Below are 22023 nucleotides of genomic sequence, written 5' to 3' on the forward strand. Positions count from 1 at the left end.
TGAGGCCCCACAGGGAACTAAGGTCCTGACAACTGTGTATAGAGAGACATTGGGGGATTTAGGCTCTTTGTGGGAATGTTTGCTTCAGGAGAAGAATCCCAAAGGCATAGCTCTTGGTGGAGTTATTTAGGAAGTTCTCCTGTACTTGGAAACTTCATCGCAAGTCTGAATGTTTCACAGATGTTTTAGTTCACTTTCTGTTGCTGTGATAAATGACAGCTGGGGAAAAAAGGGCTTACAGGTTACACTCCAACATTGAGGGTAGTTGGGGCAGAAACGTGAGCAGGTACCAAAGCAGAAAGCATAGAGGATCCCTGCGTGGTGTCTTACTCTTACTGTCTCATTCTCCGACTCAATCTCATAGGCCTATGTTCAGGTTGCTTTCTTAGAAGTCCAGGCCCATTTGCCTAGAGATGGTGCTGCCCATAGTGATCTGGATCTTCTCACGTCAATCATTAGTCAAGGCAATCTCTCATAGACATGACCACAATCTGAATGAGGCAATTCTTCAAGTAAGGTTCTCTCCTCCACAGTTGACACTAAGTTCTGTCAAGTTGACAAATTGCCTAGCACAACATTCTTCGTGAATTCTTAGCTAAAAAATTTGGCGCGTTCATTCATTCTCTTCTCATTCAGCTTTGAAGCAGAACAGAAACACCTAGAGATGAAGGGGCCAATGAAACCATTATTTGGAAAGAGGGCTAAGGTAGAAAAGGAAATGATATCAATATGGACAGAGTTTGGTTCTTAAAGGGAGAACAATGACTGACTGACTGACTGACTGACTGAATGAATGAATGAATGAACAAGAACATTATAGTACAAATCAAGATAATATATGATCACAGCCATCTGGCAGTAAATGAATAAAAAGAGGTCTTTGTATAATAATTATTCACATAGCAAGAATTTGTCAAATCAAACTTCACCAAGTATACCAAGTATACATGTATAGTTCTAGTACTTGGAAGGTAAAGGCAGGATATTTTAAGGAAACATGAACTACACAGGCAGTTCCATACTAGCTGGGCTACATAGTGAAACTTTAGGGAAAAACAAAAACCGAAAAACCCTGAACAGAACCAAAGCAAAGCAACAGACAGATGCTGAAGAAGTACTTCAGGAAAAAACTATCCTAGGTGCCCAGGCAAAGGTAAACTTTGAGAAGCACACTGGGTGATAGAAGAGACACATCGATCAAGAAAACCTAATGAGCTTCTGGTCTGCATTTGTGCCCAGAGTTAAGGCTGTTCATCAGCCCTCCAGTACCAAAACCTACCTACAGAGAGCTGGACTCCCAGGAGAGCTCTCAGCGCTAAGCCCAAGGCTGGGGCCCAACATTCTCTCCACTGACTGTCAAAGAAGAGACACGACCATAGCATGCTGGGTGTGGGAGCCACAGGATGTCCTGCAACAGGACACTTCCAGTCTCCATCTTCATACAGAGCTAAAGCTGTCCCACAGTCCTCCAGACCCAAAACCTTCCCACAGAGAACTGGTCTCCCAGAAGTACTCTCACTCTTAAGATCACAGGCCCATAGGCCCACAGGAAGGACAAGCTCCAGTCAGAGACAGCAAGACCAACTAACATTAGAGGTAGCAAGATGGTGAGAGGCAAGCACAGGAACCTAAACATCCCATCCTACTTGGCATCATCAGAGCAGAGTTCTCCCACCACAGTGAGTACTGGTTATCCCAAAACACCAGAAAAGCAAGATTCTGGTTTAAAATCACATCTCATGATGATGATAAAGGTCTTTAAGAAGGACATAAATAACTCCCTTAAAGAAATACAGGACAAGTAGTAAACAAGTAGAAGCTTTTAAAGAGGAAACACAAAAATCCCTTAAGAAATTATAGGAAAACACAACCAAACAGGTAAAGGAATTGAACAAAACCATCCAGGATTTACAAATGGAAATAGAAACAATAAGGACATCACAAAGAGAGACAACCCTAAAGATAGAAAACCTTGGAAAGTGATCAGGAGTCATAGACACAAGCATTATCAACATAATACAAAAGATTGAAGAGAGAGTCTCAGGGGCAGAAGATGCCATAGAAAACATTGCCACAATAGTAAAAGAAAATGCAAAACACAAACCTAACCCAAACCATCCAGGAAATCCAAGACACAATGAGAAGATCAAACCTAAGGATGATAAGTATAAAAGGGAACGAAGATTCTCAATTTAAAGGGCCAGTAAATATCTTCAACAAAATTACAGAAAAAAACTTCTCTAACCTAAAGAAAGAGACATCCATGAATATACAAAAAGCCTACAGAACTCCAAATAGATTGGACCAGAAAAGAAATTCCTCCCATTACATAATAGTCAAAGCACCAAATGCACAAAACAAATAAAGAATATTAAAAGCATTAAGGGAAAAAGTCAAGTGACATATAAAGGCAGACCTATAAGAATTATACCAAACTTCTCACCAGAGACTATGAAAGCCAAAAGATCCTGGACAGATGTCATACACACCCTAAGAGAACACAAATGCCAGCCCAAGAGGAGTAGACAGCAGGAAATAACCAAACTCAGAGCTGAAATCAACTAAGCAGAAACAAAAAGGACTATACAAAGAATCAACAAAACCAGGAGCTGGTTCTTTGAGAAAATCAACAAGACAGATAAACCCTTAGCCAGACTAACCAACGGGCACAGAGACAGTATTCAAATTACCAAAAGCAGAAATGAAAAGGGAGACATAACAACAAAAACTGAGGGAATCAAAAAAATTATCAGATCCTACTACAAAAACCTAAACTCAATAAACCCGGAAAGTCTGGATAAAGTGGACAATTTTCTAAACAGATACCAGGTACCAAAGTTAAATCAGGATCAGATAAACTATCTAAACATCCCATAACCCTTAAAGAAATAGAAGCAGTCATTGAAAGTCTCCCAACCAAAAAAGCCCAGGATCAGATGGGTTTAGTGCAGAATTCTATCAGACCTTCGAAGAAGTCCTAATATCAATACTGTCCTAACTATTCCACAAAATGGAAACAGTCAGAACATTACCCAATTCCTTCTGTGAAGCCACAGTTACATTTACACCTAAACCCCACAAAGACTCAACAAATAAAGAACTTCAGACCAATTTCTCTTATGAATATCAAAGCAAAATTACTCAATAAAATTCTCACAAACCAAATGCAAGTACACATTAAAGGATTATCCATCATGATTAGGTAGGCTTCATCCCAGGGATGCAGGGATGGTTCAATATATGGAAATCCATCAATGTAATCCACTTTGTAAACAAACTCAAAGATAAAAACCACATGATCATCTCATCAGATGCTAAGAAAGCATTTGACAAAATTCAACACGCCTTCATGATAGAAGTCCTGGAAAGATCAGGAATTCAAGGCACATAACTAAACATAGTAAAAGCAATATACAGCAAACAGGTAGCAACATTAAACTAAATGGAGAGAAACTTGAAGCAATCCCACTAAAGCCAGGGACTAAACAAGGCTGCCCACTCTTTCCCTTCCTACTCAATATAGTACTTGAAGTCCTAGCCAGAGCAATCAGACAACAAAAGGAGGTGAAAGGGATACAAATTGGAAAGGAAGAAGTCAAAATATCACTATTTGCAGATGATATGATAGTATACTTACGTGACCCCAAAAGTTTCACCAGAGAACTACTAAGCCTGATTAACAACTTCAGCAAAGTGGATGGATATAAAATTAGCTCAAACAAATCACTAGTCTTCCTCTACTCGAAGGATAAACAGGCTGAGAAAGAAATTAGGGAAATGACACCAATAGTCCCAAATAATATAAAATACCTTGGTGTAACTCTAACCAAGGAAGTGAAAGATGTGTATCACAAAAAATTCAAGTCTCTAAAGAAAGAAATTGAAGAAGATCTCAGAAGTTGAAAAGATTTCTTATGGTCATAGATGGCAAGATTATTATAGTAAAAATGGCCATTTTGCGAAAAACAATCTACAGATTTAATGCAATCCGCATCAAAATTCCAACTCAATTCTTCATATAATTTTAAAGAGCAATTTGCAAATTCATTTGGAATAACATAAAGCCCAGGATATTGAAAACTATCCTTAAAATAAAAGAACTTCTGGGGGAATCACCATCCCTGACTTCAAGCAGTATTATAGAGCAATAGTGATAAAAACTGTATGGTATTGGTACAGAGACAAGCGGATAGACCAGTGGAATAAAATTGAAGACCCAGAAATGAACCCACACACCTATGGTCACTTGATCTCTAACAAAGGAGCTAAAACCATCCAGTGGAAAAAATTGCATTTTCAACAAATGGTGCTGGTTCAACTGGAGGTCAGCATGTAGAAGAATGCAGATTGATCCATTCTTATATACTTGTACAAAGCTCAAATCTAAGTGAATCAAACACCTCAACAAAACTCAGATAAATTCAAACTAATAGAAGAGAATATGGGGAAGAGCCTTGAACACATGGATACAAGGGTAAATTTCCTGAACAAAACACCAATGGCTTATGCTCTAAGATCAAGAATCGGCAAATGGGACCTCATAAAATTGCAAAGCTTATGTAAAACAAAAGACACTGTCATTAGGACAAAAGGGCAACCAACAGATTGGGAAATGATCTTTACCAATCCTCCATACATGGCTAATATCTAATATATCTAATACATGGCTAATATCTAATATATACAAAAGAACTAAAGAAATTAGACTCCAGAGAAAACTGGGGTACAGAGCTAAACAAAGAATTCTCAGCTGAGGAATACCAAATGGCTGAGAAGCACTTAAAGAAATGTTCAACATCCTTAGTCATAAGAGAAATGCAAATCCAAACAACCCTGAGATTTCACCTCACACCAGTGAGAATGGCTAAGATCAAAAACTCAGGTGACAGCAGATGCTGGCGAGGATGCAGAGAAAGAGGAACACTCCTCCATTGTTGGTGGGATTGCAGACTGGTAAAACCATTCTGGAAATCAGTCTGGAGGTTCCTCAGAAAATTGGACATGGTACTTCCCGAGGACCCAGCTATATCATTCCTAGTCATATACCCAAAAATGCTCCAACATATAACAAGGACACATGCTCCACTATGTTCACACAGCCATATTTATAATAACCAGAAGCTGGAAAGAGCACAGATGTCCTTCAACAGTGGAATGGATACAGAAAATGTTGTACATTTACACAATGAAGTACTACTCAGCTAATAAAAACAATGACTTCATGAAATTCTTAGGCTAATTGATTGAAGTAGGAAATATCAACCTGAGTAAGGTAACACAGTCACAAAGAACACACATGGTTTGCACTCACTCATAAGTGGATATTAGCCCAAAAGCATGGAATCCCCAAGAAACAGTTCGCAGACTATATGAAGCTCAAGAATAAGGAAAACCAAAATGTGGATGCTTTAGTCCTTCTTTGAAAGGAGAGCAAAACATTCACAGGAGGAAATACAGGGACAAAGGGTGGAGTAGGGACTGAAGAAAAGTTCATCCAGAATCTGCCCTACCTGGGGATCCATCCCATATGCAGTCACCAAACTTGGTCACTATTGCTGATGCCAAGAAGTGCTTGCTAACAGGAACCTGATATGGTTGTCTCCTGAGAGGCTCTGCCAGAGCCTTTTTGATATAGATGAGGATGCTTGCAGCTAACCATTTGATTGAACAAGGGGACCCCAATGGAGGAGTTAGAGAAAGGACTGAAGAGCTGAAGGAGTTTGCAATCCTATAGGAAGAACAACAATATCAACTAATTAGATCCCTCTCAATGCTCCTAGGGACTAAACTACCAACCAATGAATATACATGGAGGGACCCATGGCTCTAGCCACATATGTAGCAGAGGATGGCATTGTCTGGCATCAATAGGAGCAGAGGCCCTTGATTCTGTGAAGGCTAGTTTTCCCAGTGTAGGAGAATGCCAGGGAGTTGAGTTGGGAGTGGGTGGGTGGGAGTGACAGCATCTTCATAGAAGCAGGGGGAGGTGGGAAAGGGGAACTAGGAAAGGGAATAACATTTGAAATGTAAATACATAAATTATCCAATAAAGAAAATAAAATAAAACTTCAAAAACAGAAAATCGAACGCTGAATGTGCTCCATCAGATGCAAATACAATCTTACCTGAATCCAGAGAAGGGCATCTATTTAGACTTGGTAGCTAAGCACAGCTTCCCAGAGGGATGAAGGCCTAACTGGATGATGGGATAAACATTGAAACAGAGAAACGCCTGTGTTAGCAAATCCATTTAAAACCAAGAATCTTGCATTTCTTTACATGGAACTTCAGAGAAATGTATATAGACATCCTAAAGTTGTTGAAATGACTTAATGAGGACAGACCTTAGGGAATATGCAAGCCAAGCTGCGTGGAGCAAATGTGTCTCCCAGGTGGGTTTCTTTCTTTCTTTCTCTTTTTTAATCCTTCAGCCTTTTCCTTTACCTGACTTTCAGCCTTTTCCTTTACCTGACTTACATCCTGAATAGACCACTTACCTCAAACCCCAGTGGATTAAGGCTTCAGTGGAAATCCCTAAAATGAAGAATCACTAGGCAGCACATGCAAATGGATTCAACGTGGACCTTCTTATTCGACTATAGGAAAATCTCCTTTCCGTTCATAGTAATTAATCACATGGTTCAAAAGTCAAGAAATCGGGGGAACATGCCTATGTTTTAGGATGCGTTTGGAGAGGGAGGATGGGATAAAGAGGAGTCTTGACTTCTTCAGAAATTCTGTGTGCTCTATGAACAAAATTTTAATAGATGGAAAAAATAGAAATGAGTGTTTTTCTCAAAAGAACCATATTGCCTAAGGTACCAGTCTCTAGCAATTCAGCAACTGGAGTTTCACTGGCTTTCCTGGCCCCAGAATAGGCGAAGCCATGTTGGAGACAGCATGAAGAGATCAATGTTAAGCAGCTAAACCTCACTCTATGGAGATGGGCTCTCACATGATTGAAGTTAGCAGTCATGAGTGAAATTAGCAGTCATGATCTTAGATTAGTCTGAAGCCGCCACCTCCTCATATGAAATGACCATGCAAGCCCTTCTTGTGGGTTGAATGCCACTCTCTTGATTCTTATCTAGCCCCAGAAGTTATTGAATGATAGTGTGGCAAAGAGTGACTAATGACATGCTCACTACAACTTGACATGTGTTGGAGTGGCCAGGAGGAAGGAATTGTGTTATTATGAAAGCTGCACTGTAGTACAGAGAGGAAACTTGGAATCCTTTTGGGAAAAACCTCTAGGGCTAAGGCTAGGGAAAGCACACATCTCAAGGTAGGGAACTGAAATGAGTATGCTTTATTCAGAGCTGGAAAGAAGAAGGATGGTTTATTTTTTATGAGCAATTTACATAAGCCCAAAGTTATACATAATAATTCCAAACCCAGACCAAAGAAGGCATTGTGCCAGGATTTCGAGGGAAGGATGCTGCCCTCATTATCAATTGCTCCATAGCCAAAGTACCTAATATTTAGAAAGTTAGAACAATAATATATGTTTGTGTTGTGTCAGGAGTCTGGGAATAGCCTAATTAGGTCTTTTGCTTCAAGATCTCTCCCAGCTCCAACAAGGTGACTACTGGACTGAAGAAATTTCCAGGACCCTGTTTACTCTATGATTGTTGGCAGGACTTAGTGACTTATTGGACTGGGGCCACTCTAAGTTGCTTACAAAATGGCCTCTTAATGAGACAGAGCACATCACCCTAACTAATTTCTATTAAATGGAGAGCAAATCAGCAACCAGGGGCTTTTGATTGTCTAGTCTTAGAAGTGATGTATCACTTTGGTATATTGGTTTGCTCCTGCTGACTATGAGTTCTAGACTACTCTCCTGAGAAGAGAGGATAACACATACATATGAACAGGTAGGGGTCATTATGAACCATGCTAGAAGCCACTTATACCAGTCATAACAGAAAAATACCTATTACAGAGCTCTAACTCTGGTGACATTAGGCAGAAGCTCAGGTTGTAGAAAATGGGGACATAAGAGGGTGGTTGAAAAGCCAATCATTCCATTTAGGGATGTGTGGGGAAGAGAAGCCAGAAACAGACAACATATCCCTCCAGAAATATGTGCAATATCAGCTGGGTAATGAAGAATATGATTTGAATTCCACTTCATTCCTAATTAATTATCAATCAGAATTTTTCCGCATCTCGAAAGTCTTTGTGTTGAGTGGCCACAGACTGGTGCAAGGTGTTTCCCACAAGGCTCAAAGTGTGGGTTCTAGACCTTTACCTTCCTAGTTAGTAATCATGACATCTTTGCTTGTAGCATGTACTAACTAACCACCAAAATGCTGATTGATCTGACTGTCACACGCTTACTACTGTGCCAATAATAATAATATCCAGGAGGGTATAGTATAGCAACTGAGCTTCCCTAATGTTCATGATCTTTGGCTAAGACTGAGAGCTTGTTGTAGTAATTAATACCATATACCAAATATTTCCACTTTCCTTTCAGACAGCTGGAGTGACTGTATGTCCAATGTTTGGTTGGAATAACTTTGGATCCTGGGAATTTCTTAACCAAGTAGTATGAGTAGAAAAAATGAGTGCCACTAAAAAGAAAACGGGCTAGAGAGATGGCTCAGGGATTAAGAGATCTGGCTGCTCTTTCACAGGATCTGGGTTCATTTCTCAGATTGTATATAGCAGTTCACAACTATCTGAAACAGTTTCAGGGGATTCAATACCTTTTGGCTTTTGTCCGTGCCATGTGTGTGCATAGTTCACAGGCATAGATGCAGGCAAAGCACCCACATACATAAAATATAATTTTTAAAAGAAAGTAGCTTGAATTGGAATGTAAATCAGCAGGACACTTGCCTCACATGTATGAAGCCCTGGTTTGAATCCCCAGTACCTCAAAAAGAGAAGTCAAATGAAAACAACTTTATTGGGCTATAATTCGTGTATCATAAAATGGACCCTTAAAAATTACATGGTTCAATAATATTTTTTGTACATTCCAGCTATCATTGATAATTTCAGAGCATTTTCATCAGTCCTAAAAGGAACTCCATAGACACTAGGAGTCATTCTCCTCTCTCCCTGTCTCTTAAGGGAGTTTTTCTGTTTCTATGAATTTACATATGGATAATTTGTGATAGGTGGCCTTCCACTACTGGCATCCAGCTGTTTCCTTCACATAATGTTTCAAGCTCTCAGTTTGTATGTCAGGCCTACCTTGAATGAACCTTGTAGCATAGGCTGGCCTGGAACCCTCAGTCATCCTCAGTCTTCAGAAGTCTCGGATTTCAATCATGTGCCCAGCTATTTCATGCCTGTGTGTAATTAAATACTACCCCACTAGACGGGTACACTAGAACACTGTGTTTATTCATCGATTCACGGATGTCTGGGTTGTTTCTGAGTTTTAGGTTACATATCTGGTTGGCACATGCTCACTACTGTGCTAATAATAATAATATCCCGGAGGGTGTAGTATATGCTTTCAATTTACTTGGTCACACTCACAGGATGGTGGTTGCTGGGTTGGTAATAGCTGTTTTCCTTAGGAAACTGCTGGCTAAGATTCAAGACTCTTTGGGGGAGAATTGTCAATGAAGCAATTAAGTGGTTCCCAAAGAGCTTATACCATTTACTATCCCATCAGCAACAAATAAGGGTTCTAATCTTTCCACCAATGCTACTTATCTCCCATCCTTTCTCTTTATTTATCTTTTGTTGTATCTCATTGTAATTTTGGGTTTGTATTTTCTCAGTGACTAATGCACTTAAGTATCTGTTTATTTTCTTGTTGACCATTTGTATATCTTTGGAGAAATGACTATTTAAATCCTTTGCACATTTTTTAAATATATATATTCTGGAATCAAATTCTTTCTCAAATATGTGATTTAAGAACATTTTCTGTAATTCTTTGGGTCATTTTTACTTTGATAAAGTCTAATTAATTTACTTTTTCTAGTGCTTGTATCATGTATAATAAATTACTTGTTGAAAAGAAAATTCATTTTTCTATTTTCAAATATTAAAATTAATTCTTAGGAAAGATAAACCACTTGTTTACATGAAATGTAAAAAAACTAGAGGGCATGTGATTTATTCCTAAGTTAAGACTTTCACATCAGCTGGGCATAGTGGTGCACGCTTTTAATCCTAGCACTTGGGAGGCATAGGCAGAGACAGAGGCAGGCAGATCTTTGTGAGTTTGAAGCTAGCCTGTTCTTCATAGTGAGTTCCAGGACAGCCAGAGCTACAAAGAGAGACCCTGTCTGGAAAACAAACAACCTCAACAAGGAATTTCACTGCCTCAGTTTTACATCTAACTGTGTATGTGTAGTTTTACATTTGGCTTCTCTACTGGGGACTGAAATCCATTTTAGTTCATTCTTGTAAGTGACTTCAGACCTTTCCATGTGGAGATCTAGTTGTCCCAGCAAGTGATGGAACGCCTCTCTTCCTCATCTGTTGTCTTGTCATCCTTTCTGAAATTCAACTGAGTGTCAATGCAAAGGTTTTCTTCTGGTCTCCCAGTTCTGTTGATTTGATCTATCAAAGCTGTTGCTAGCTTCCTGTCAACACTGTGTGCCTCCCTTCATGAGATCCTCCGGGGCCAGAGAAGGAATTGCAGCACTTCGTTCTCCTGCTTCTTTGTTGGCTGGAGCCAGTGTGGGTGCAGGACCCAGGTGGCTTGAGAAAGAGCCCCGAGCCCAAGCACACAAAGTATACAGTGTGAGGATCAAACCCTGATTTGAACTTTTAATGCCTGAAGATATTTTCTGTACTGGCCTTGCCTGTCAAACACAGCATTGAAACTGACAAATTTGTAGAGGGTAGAGAAGAAATGCACACCAAACCAAACCAAACAAACAAAACAAAACAAACAAACAAGCAAACAAACAAACAAACAAAAAAACAGAAGAAGGGAGATGAACACGCTGGACAAGTAAGCCTATCATTACAAGTTTTGAACCCTTATGGTTTCAAACTAGCCTCTCTCCAGTTTCATATTTCCTGAAGCAGCCAGAGAAACCCCTGCTGAGATGAAATGCGGTCTAAGATAGAGGTCCCAGCCCATATTTTTCTGGGTGAAAAAATGCCGCTGGTATAGAGGCTGTGGTTCTCAAACTCCTGGACATTTCCCAGGCTCTGTTGGGAATCTCAAGGAGTCAAGGGGTTGGGAGATGGTGCTGAGGCCAGGGGAGAACCAAGCTTAGTGCAGGGTGAGTTCCAGAAGTGCAGAGAGGCCTTCTGCGGAAGACTTAGTCTCTGAAGGCCTCCCCCACCTCCCATACTGGTCCTTGATGAAGGAGACAGTCCTTGCTTGTCCGAACTGTTTATTCATGATGGAGAAAGGATGCATATGACTTACTCAGAGTGAACCAGAGATTAAATACTTTTTTTTGGAAGGGATACCCATGAAGTGAAACTCATTGGTTAGCTACTCAGGGCCTACCTAGATACCTCATTAGCCTGGAGAACTCTAGGCTCTATGCTATGTGACAAGTGGCACAGTCCTCTTAGTGGAGTATCAAAGCACATGCTCCAGGACAGGAACCTGGTTTGGAGTAGATTTAAATGCCTGCTATTCTTAATTATGGGAATTGCCAGAGTTCTTTAATCTGCTCAACCTTATCAGTCCTTTTGTCTGGTGGCATGGTTTCACTAGCCCTATCAGAGTACAATTGTACTTGGGGGTCTCCCAAGCACATGAATAGGTAGACCAACTTATAAGAAGACCTGTTAAGTGATCCCAAGAATTTGTGGGCTAAACCAAGCAGGTTCATAGATGACCAGCCTGTTTTGTTTCCTGTAGGCAGTGGCAAACTACTGAGAACTTGGGGAAAGTAATTCAATCTGGGGAAAGTACTCTGATGTTAGCCTAGGCATTCAGAGTGGCAAAGGTGACTGATTCTACTTTCTCACTTCCAAAATGACTGCCAAGGCTACCTTTTAATGCATTTTGTCTGCCTTAGCTGCCTGACAAAGTCCATAAACCCTGGAAAGAAACACCAAAGGAATTTCCATATTTAGCTAACCTCAGACCAGAAATATTTAAAAAAAAAATAAAAATAAAAAAAGATGGTCTGAGCTTGCTTCTCAGCAGGTCTTTCTCCAGGCAAACTACTCTATTTCCTCATTGTCTCTCAAGCACATTATTTCTTTGCCTATCTCCCTGTTCACATTTACATGTAGACAATTATTTATTCATTCATTTATTTATTTATTTGCATGTATGTGTGCGTATGTGTGTATTTGTGTGTGTGTGTGTGTGTGTGTGTGTGTGTGTGTGTGTGTGTGTGTGTTCCGTATTGGGTATCTTCCTAAATTGCTTCTCTACCTTACTTTTTGAGAGCTTGCCAATTGGCAAGATTGGCTAGCCAGCAAACGCTAGGAACTCTTGTGTTTCTGTTTCTCCATAGTGAGATTACAGGCCTGAGCCTCTGCAGTTGGCATTTTGCATAGGTGATGAGGATCTGAACTAAGGTCCTGATGCTTGGACAGCAGGCATTTTTTGAGCAATCTTCCAGCCACAGACCTTTAAATCTTGCCATTATTCCCTAAACAGTAAACAATGCAGCTACTTATGTTGTATTTGCATTTATTTCATAAGGTTTTATAAGTACTGTAGGGATGATACAGCACATAGGAAGATGTGATAGGAAGATTTGATAGGAAGGATTTCAGCCCCTATAGATTTAATGATTTTTTCGGGGAGATATGGCATCAACCCCATTTCTAGATACCAAAGGTAGACCATACTTCACCCTCGTTCCCTCAACCAGAAACTATCCTGCTGAATCTTGCGGTTTTCCATATTGGGTAGCATAGTGCCTACACACTCAAGGGTACAGTGTTTCAAAATGGTCAAAAACCATACAGCTCGTGGGATTTAGCTTTTGGATTCAATGGAGCCTTGCAGGGTCTAGAGACAAAATGGTAGACATTAACGGTGGAGGGAACTGAAGGCCCAGCCATCTGAATGTGGTGATCAGGAGTGATTTGGAGTGAGAGTTAGCAAACATCGTCCCAACTGTCAGTTCTTGGAATCATACAAGCAGACTCTGTGTAAGCGAGAGCGGCAGTGAACCTGTGTCTCTGTTAAACCACAGAGAAATGGGATAAGCTGATTTACAATTTCTAAAGGGGACTTAAACCACCTGCTAAGTTGTGGAATTTAATTTGCAAGATGAAGACTTGGCAATGTGACACTTCTTTCATGGCTTCATTTTGCTGTTTTAATAAAAACGTTCACGATGCTTTGGTTCCGTCTGTTAGAGAGGGGAAAACAGCTAACTGCTATTCAAACAACAACAACGAAAAAAATACAGCTTTCTAGAAAACTATATCCAGCACCACCAAAATGTAAAGCGGTATTTATAAATTTTAAACTTCTGCCTCGCTTCTAAAAAAAAAAAATGTACTAATTGTGTTACATCTTGGACTCAACATATAAATAATTTATGCAAAAATTTTAAATTTAAATTGTTCTACCCCATTCCGAATGCAAACAAATGCTTCAAAGTTATCACGATCATGAATCTCACTGCAGCAGGCTGCAGATTTTCATTATAACAATTTGTAAGCAAATATTTGGTTATTTTTATAAGCCACAAATCTGGCTGAAGGAGAAAATGATGTATAATAAACAAAAAACTGTGCAAGCTACAAAGAATGTTTGCTGCTACGTTTCTCGATGGGAGATAACAGTAAGCTATGGGTACAGCAGTTAGCCTACTTTAGTGACTAAATTTCTATAGGGTATTTTTGCCCCTCAGAATAGATCAATTATAACTTTCAGCAATTATTTGTCAATCATTAGCTCAAGTATTTAGTCTCATGTTGGTACATAAGAGGCACAATTTATGTAGTTTTGGGTTCAGAGAGATTCAGTTGTATCCAAAGCAACAATGAGAAGAGAGGCACAGAAATGGAAACGAAGTGTGGATTTTAAAAAGAAGGGGGAGGCACATGTGTAATCCCAGAATCAGGCAACCTGAAGCAGAGGGTTTGTGAGTTCAAGGTCTGTCTGTGCTGGATAGCGAAGAAGAAGGAGAGGAGGAGGAAGAGAAAGAGGAGGAGGAGGAGAGGGAGGAGGGGGGAGGAGGAGGAGAAAGAAGAAGAAGAAAAGGAAGAGGAGGAAAGTGCTTTCCATCTCATATAATCATCTTAGAAATGATTAGCTTCCTGTCTTTTTTTTTTTTTTTTTTTTTTGGTTCTTTTTTTCAGAGCTGGGGACCGAACCCAGGGCCTTGCGCTTCCTAGGCAAGCGCTCTACCACTGAGCTAAATCCCCAGCCCTTAGCTTCCTGTCTTGACTGCAGCTCTGGTAGAACTTCACTGGAGAAAAGCAGAGGATGAGAATGACCCATTGAAGCAGTGGTTCTTAACCTGTGGGTTGAGACTTCCACGGGGAATTACATATCAGATATTTACATTACAACCCATAATAGTATCAAAATTGCAGTTGTGGAATAGCAATAAAGTGTCTTATCAATTCCACAACCTGAGGAACTGTATTAAAATTCCCAGCATTAGGAAGGTGGGGAACCATTGGGTTTGAGGGTCTGTCGAAGTGCTGAGGTTTTCCTATGTTTTCTCCTCCTCTCAGAAAACTGTGTATTTTTCTTTCCTGAGAACAGGAGGATAGGGGAGCCTCCTTTAATGTTTGAATATTGCGTTTGAGGGAAGATGTCATGGCATTGTTTAACGGATTCAGAGAATTAGTCTCTCTAAATGTTTGTTTTAGATATTTGATTTTCAGTCTAAACCATTTAAAGGTAAAGAAAGTGAAAACCAGCAAGTTCAAGGTTTAGCTAGCAAGTCGTTTACCCATGGAACAAAAACAGATACAATATTTATGATTGCTACAAATTCTAACCAGTTAATTCTAAGTCAGAAAGACATAAAAAGTGGATGGTTTTGTTCTTTTACCTAGTCATTGCACAACAACATTTCTAACTATTGACTGTTTAAAGATGGGTCCAAAGTACTTCTCCCAAAGGGTGCTACGAGCAAAGTGACCTGGGATATCCCATATTCGTAGTGGTAAAGCCTGGACTAACAGGACAGGTTCTAATCATGGACTAGTAGAAACATTTTTCAAATTTGTTTGATTTTATAGCTCCCCCTTTGAAAACGGGTATAATAAAACTTTCCTTGCTCTCAGGGTATTGGCACAATAAAAACAAAATATAAAAAGCCAAGAGTGTTTTGTCAAGAGCAGACTGTTGAAAGTAGTCTGTCCTTGGCTATGTGGCCATGACTGTTAACAAGCACTGCTCTGAGCCTTTCCATAGGAAAGAAGTGAAAATAGTCATCACAGGAAAAATCTTACTCACTAAAGCCATTTCTCAGAGAAAAAAGAAACTATCATGCATATGTGTGTATGTACACACAAGCATGCCAACATACACACATGCCCACACGCACACAGGTGCATGCTTATCAGTATCACTCAAGAGCTAAACACTCATTTGGAGGTGGTAATCACAGTTGCAAAACATAGCACTTGGGAAGTGGAGGCAGGAAGATCAGGAGTTCAAAATTTCCATTAACTACACACCAAGACTCAGGCCAGCCTGGTTAAATGACACTCTGTGTCAAGAAAAGCATAGTACTACCTGAGGACCCAGCTATAACGTTCCTGGGCATATACCCAAAGGTGCTCCAACAGATAACAAGGACACATGCTACACTATGTTCATAGCAGGCTTATTTCCAGCCAGAAGCTGGAAAGAACCCAGATGTCCTTCAACAGAGGAATGGATACAGAAAATGTGGTACATCTACACAATGGAATATTACTCAGCTATCAAAAACAATGACTTTATGAAATTCTTAGGCAACTAAGAAAACATCATCCTGAATGAGGTAACGCAATGACAAAAGAACACAACATCATATGCACTCGCTGATAAGTGGATATTAACACAAAAGCTCGGAACAACCAACATACAAGTCACAAACAACATGAAACTCAATAAGAAAGACCAAAATGTGGATGCTTCAGTACTTCTTAGAAGGGGGAACAAAATGCAGGAGGAAATATGGAAACAAAGTGTGGAACAGAGACTGAAGGAAAGGCCATCCAAAGACTGCCACACCTCAGGGATCCACCCCACATACAGTCACCAAACTCATACACTATTGATGCCAAGAAGTGCATGCTGACAGGAGCCTGATATAGCTGTCTCCTGAGAGGCTCTGCCAGAGTCTGACAAATTTGAAGGCAGATGCTCGCAGCCAACCGTTGGACTGAGAATGGGGTCCCCAATGGAGTAGTTAGAGAAAGGACTGAAGGAGCTGAAGGGGTTTGCAAAGCCATAGGAAGAACAACAATATCAACCAACCAGACCTCTCCAGAGCTCCCAGGGACTAAGCCACCAACCGAAAAGTACACATGGAGCAAACCGTGGCTCCAGCTTGCCTCCCATGGCTTGTTCAGTCAGTTTTCTTATAGTACTCAGGATTACCTGTGGGGCACTGTTCCCATGAACATGGCCCTCTCCTATCAATCGTCAATCAAGAAAATGCCCTACAGACGTGCCTACAGAAAGTCTGAGGAGACATCTTCTCAATTGAGGTTTCTCTTCCCAGATAACTCTACTTTATGTCAAGTTGATGAAAAGACATAATCACAATATGTATGTATGTATGTATGTATGTATGAAAAATCACAAAAAATAAAAATGATATAAGGGAAAAGCTCTATAGACAGTTAACTCTCATAAGAAATCAAGGAATAGGATATATCTGAGCCTTTGCTGAAGCAAGTATTGAAGAGTTATCTTTCAATAACCAGAAACATCCAAGGAAAAAAAGGAAAGGTTAAATATTTTAACAAACAGAACAAAGACTACAACAGCAAAAAAGAGATCAGTGTGGCAGAAAGGAACTTTGCATGTTCTCTCAATTTAGGGAATAATTGTCTAATAAGTTAGAAGAATATGGAATAGAAATAGTGATTGTTTCATCTATAATATCAGAAATATAATTTTATGAGACATTATTTCAGGTTGATAGACAAATATTAGAAGTAAAAGAATACTTAACCAACACTAAGAAATACAATTTTATTGATTCAAAGTGCAGGCAAAGAGCTGTCAAAATACAGAGAGAAAATATGCCATTATTATCACTGGTTTTTATAAAGAACTAATGGTATTGAAAGCAATAAAGATAAATATGAAAATAAAAATATAGACTTTCTTAAATATAAAAATAGCACACATGCATGAAGTAGATTACTGTGGGAAGAGTTGAAAAAAATACCTGTCCTTAGATAGAACAATACGACAGACCAAAGGCCAGACACATCTTTCATGTCAATAAATGTAAATGAATTTGACCCACCTAATATAAAGAAAAACTTTTCACATTGGAGACCAAAGGAACTTTCAAACTTTGTTCTGCATTCAGGAGACACATCTAAAACTTTCAGAAGAGTTAAAATTAAAGTCGTTCTTGAGATGTCAATATCAGATACAGTGGAATTCAGGATGAAAAGCGCTTTACAATAAAGGTCTTTTATAATGCCAAAGGGGACAATTGATAGTGAAGATATAAAAGTCATGAAAATCTATGCTCCAATCAAAAGCAGTGACACTCATGAAGCTGAAATGATAGAAATTACAAGGAGAAATGAACAAAAACACACAAATGTAAGAGATTAAGGTCTTTAAAAACCTAGAAAACTTTATTTTACTTTTTAAAATGTCAGCTAATATTTTATGTTTTCTTATTGTGTACAACATGTTCTAAAGAACTACTTAATTTAAGTAAATAGCAAATTTTTTCATTAATTAGTATTTTTGAGATGAGAGTATTTAACATTCACTATTTCACATTTCAAGACTATAATATCTGTCTTAGATTGCTTTCTATTGTGATAAAATACTGACCAAAGCCAACCTGGGGAAGAAAAGTTTTATTTGGCTTATGAGTCACAATGTATCATGAAGGAAAGTCGGAAGACTTTCAAGACAAGAACTTGGAAGTAAGAACTGAAGTAGAGAGCACAGCAGAATGTTGTTTTGGGCTTACACTTCAGGCTCATGTACAGCTGTCTTAGACATCCTGGGACTCAATCATAGGAATAGAATGGCCCGCGGTGGGCTGGACCCTCCCACACAAATCATTAGTGAAAGAAATGCTCAGACTTGCCTTCAGTCAATCTGATGGAGGCAATCTTCAGCTGAAACTCCTACCCAGATGTCTATACTTTTGTCAAGTTGACAAACAAAAAAAAAATCCAAACCCCAATGTAGCTATCAAAAACTATAGCTCTTGAAACTAATTTCTCTTATCTAGTTGTAATCAGATCTCATTCAACCAACATTTCCCTCTACCAACAAATACAATCTCTGGTATCCATCATTGAATTTGGGCTTCTGGAGGTAGCTCAGTGAATAAAAGCTTTGCTGTAAAGCTCACACGTAGATATATGTTTTCCTCATATAAACATTTACATGCATATGCAAAGGTATACACATAAATGCATACACAGAGAAATAAAATTTGATGAATTTTAAACATTGATCCTCAATAATCAAAACATGTTTATTTCTAATGTCAATGGACTCATGAAAATTGAAATTTTTTTCCTCTTCTCATTTTTTTTTTCTTTTTTCTTTCTTTTCGGAGCTGGGGACCGAACCCAGGGCCTTGCGCTTGCTAGGCAAGCGCTCTACCACTGAGCTAAATCCCCAACCCTCCTCTTCTCATTTTTTTTTTTTTTTGGTTCTTTTTTTTCCGGAGCTGGGGACCGAACCCAGGGCCTTGCGCTTGCTAGGCAAGTGCTCTACCACTGAGCTAAATCCCCAGCCCTCTTCTCATTTTTAATGTAATCAAGGAAAGTTATTCTGCTGATGAAATTTCCTTCTGTGCATGATGGGTTACACTGTAAACGTGACATGGGCAAGTGGACTTTCGTACTGACAGCTGTCGGTGCTCCTTCATCTTATACATAAATAAGAAAGATTAGTAGGAACCGGAACTCAGTGAGTCATGTCCTATTTTGTAAGTCATTGTTGAAGCAAGGCTACAGTGTAGAGAACAAAGACCACCAAATACATCTGAATTTGCTTAGGACTCAGAGGTTAAGAGCACTGGCTACTCTTCCAGGGGACTCAAGTTTGATTCCCAGCACCCAAGAGGAAAGTTAAAAACTAAGATTTAAAATCATTTAAATATGCACATAAGGTACTACTTAATTACTGTCTAATATCTGAGTTTGTTCCAGAAATCAAAGGATGATCAAAATATGAATTGGCAAGGGCCTGGAATATAATTTGGTTGAGTTCTTGCCTAGTATATACAAGGTCCTAGATTTAGTTCCAATTTTGATGGCAGGTATACAAGTTTATTATCGTCACCATTGTCGTCATCCTTATTTTGGGTTTTTTGAAGCAGGATTTCTGTTTTAGTCCTGGCCATTCTGGAACTCACTTTGTAAGACAAGGATGGTTTCAAACTCAGAGATCTGCCTGCCTCTGCAGCCCGAGTGCTGGGATATAAGGTGTGCACCACCACACTCAGCTGCTTTTTTTTTTTTCTTTTTAAATTACATCTCATGTGAACACTAATACATACAGTCCATGGAGTACATATGGAAGTCAGATGACAATTTGCTGGTTGCCGGACTGAGTTTTCTACTACTGTGTGGATCTATGGGATCAAACTCAGGTTGTTAAAACTCGTCAGGGATTCTCAACTTCAAGGCCTTCACGAGTAGCTTAGTGAGACATTTTTTGAACACACATGCACACATGCACGCACGCATGCATGCAAATAAAAGGACTAGGGATATAGCTTACCAATATAGAACACTTGGCAAGTATTTACCAGGCCCTGGGTCACATTCTAGCATGGACGAGAGAAAAGACCTTTGCCTATTTCCCTGCTACATTTTATTTAGTTTTTCGTTGTTGTTTTTTGTTTTGTTTTTTTTGTGTTTTTTTTGTGTTTTTTTTTTTTTGAGACAGAGTCTTATATAGTCCAGGAAGGCCCTGAACTATGTAGTTTAAGATAACTGAACTCTTTTTTTTTTTTTAAAGACAAAGTTTCTCTGTGTAGCCTTGGCTGTCCCAGATCTTGTTTTGTAGACCAGGCTAGCCTTGAACTCAGATCTGCCTGTCTCTGCCTCCCTGGTGCTGGGATTAAAGGTGTGCTCCACCATGTCCAGTTTGGATGACTGAACTCTTGATTTTCCTGCCACCCCCCGCCCCCACCAGTGATGGGATTACAGGCATGTGCAACCTACCTACCTAGACTTTTAGTTACTATTGAATGAAAGATCTAATGTTATAGTAAAAATATTTCTGGTATGTGGACACACAGCACACACACACACACACACACACACACACACACACACATACACAGAGAGAGAGAGAGAGAGAGAGGATCAAAAGGTATATCTACTTAGAAAAGTAGATTCAACACCCCAAACACAAAACCAGGTTGGGCTGAGCTTGGATTTCCTGATAGCCTACTCCTAACTCTAAGGAAAAAGTAATGAGCCATACATACATACATCCACATGCCCAGGTATCTGTGATCCAGACTGGAAAAACAAACTCAGAATAGTCCCAAGTCAATATGGGAAACTATGGGAGAGAAACCTAAGGTGTCTCAGGAACAGTTTTAAGTGGGAATCCTCTAATCCTACTTGGTTAGTTCTTTTCTGTGAGTTTCTTAGTATGAGTCCAAACCTCTTACAAAACACCTTCAAACACAAGTTATGGCTGCAAGTCTGGAAAGCTCTGTACAAGAACTATGTAAATAATGGCTCAAGAGAACTGAGGACCAGATCCCCTGTGCCCCACAGTTAGAATAAGCAGTTGAAGCCTAGATGGTTTTCCTCTTCTTGGCAGATGGTCGTTCAAATACATCTCACACCTCTGCTGCCTTTGTTTAAAGACTTTTGTGTTCTGGGCACTCTTTTGCCCATGCACAAAGGTATCTTGGTCCACAAGGTGGGTGTACTTGGTGCGACCAGACTGTCCAAACTTCCTGACCTGCATGACTTTTGGAAGAATGGTGTTGTTGAAGTGGTCCTCAAGAGTAGGTGCACTAAAATCTCTCTTGTAGATTTCTTCATCCTTATCCATGAAGAAGGCACGTCGGTGATAATATGTCTGTGTACTCCACAGACTCAGACTCTGACTCGGTCTCCTCCCCAGAGCGTCCTTCGTCTTCCACCTCCATGACTTCTATCTCTATCTTTTCTCTCCTGTGCTTGCTGGCGTGCCATGCCACGGCACCACTCTATTTCTTCATCGTCAATTTCTTCCTCTTCTTCCTCACTGCTATCTTCCGGTTCCATGCGCCAAGCGTCTCCTTCTACTTCTGAGTCTCTTTCTCCTACTACTTTAGGTTCCACTATTTTTCTGTGTTGAGCCAATCTTCCGTATCTTCACTAATGTGATCGGGGGTCACTGGATAAATCCTCCTCCTGTTCCTTAGGCTCTTCTTCTTGTTCCTTAGCTTTCTTAATGAGCTGGAATCCTTCACCCTCTTCATCTTCATTTACTCCACAGGGGCGTAATCTGGTCTCTTCCCAGGCACATAAAGTTTTACCCTTCCTTTTTCCATTGAAATCTCACATTTCTCATGGCGAATTGGGACAGTCCCAGCCGTAGACTGAATGAGCGGCTGCTTCACGACTGAGCTTGGGACCCATATGGTGATGGCTGCCATGGAGACTCCCCAAAATGGACTGAATCCCAACAACGAAGAGCAAGGAACAGAACACCACTTCCCACCTAGCTTTGCCGGACCCTGCTGCGCTACTGACAGAAACTACTTCCGGCAGAGGTAGAGGAACTGGAAGTGTACAACTGGAAAGTGAAATATTTTTAAACACAGTGGATGTATTTTATCACAAACAGATTAATGGTCACCATCAAGCAAAACCAGAAATAAACCAGAAAAACCAAAGATCACTTCATGTGATAATACAAAAGTTTTAATTATATACAATTAATGTATGCAAATAAGAAAAATCTTATAAGGTTCTTAACTTGTGATGTAC

At 39.7% G+C, this 22023-nt stretch overlaps 1 pseudogene; it reads right to left on the bottom strand.

Moving 5' to 3' along the window:
- Nucleotides 1–21092: 21092 nt before the first annotated feature.
- Nucleotides 21093–21689, bottom strand: Mfap1a-ps2 (microfibrillar-associated protein 1A, pseudogene 2; annotated as a pseudogene).
- Between the last annotated feature and the right edge of the window lie 334 nt (nucleotides 21690–22023).

This window comes from Rattus norvegicus, chromosome 15, assembly GCF_021556685.1.
Source record: "Rattus norvegicus strain SHRSP/BbbUtx chromosome 15, alternate assembly SHRSP_T2T, whole genome shotgun sequence".
Lineage (NCBI taxonomy): Eukaryota > Metazoa > Chordata > Mammalia > Rodentia > Muridae > Rattus > Rattus norvegicus.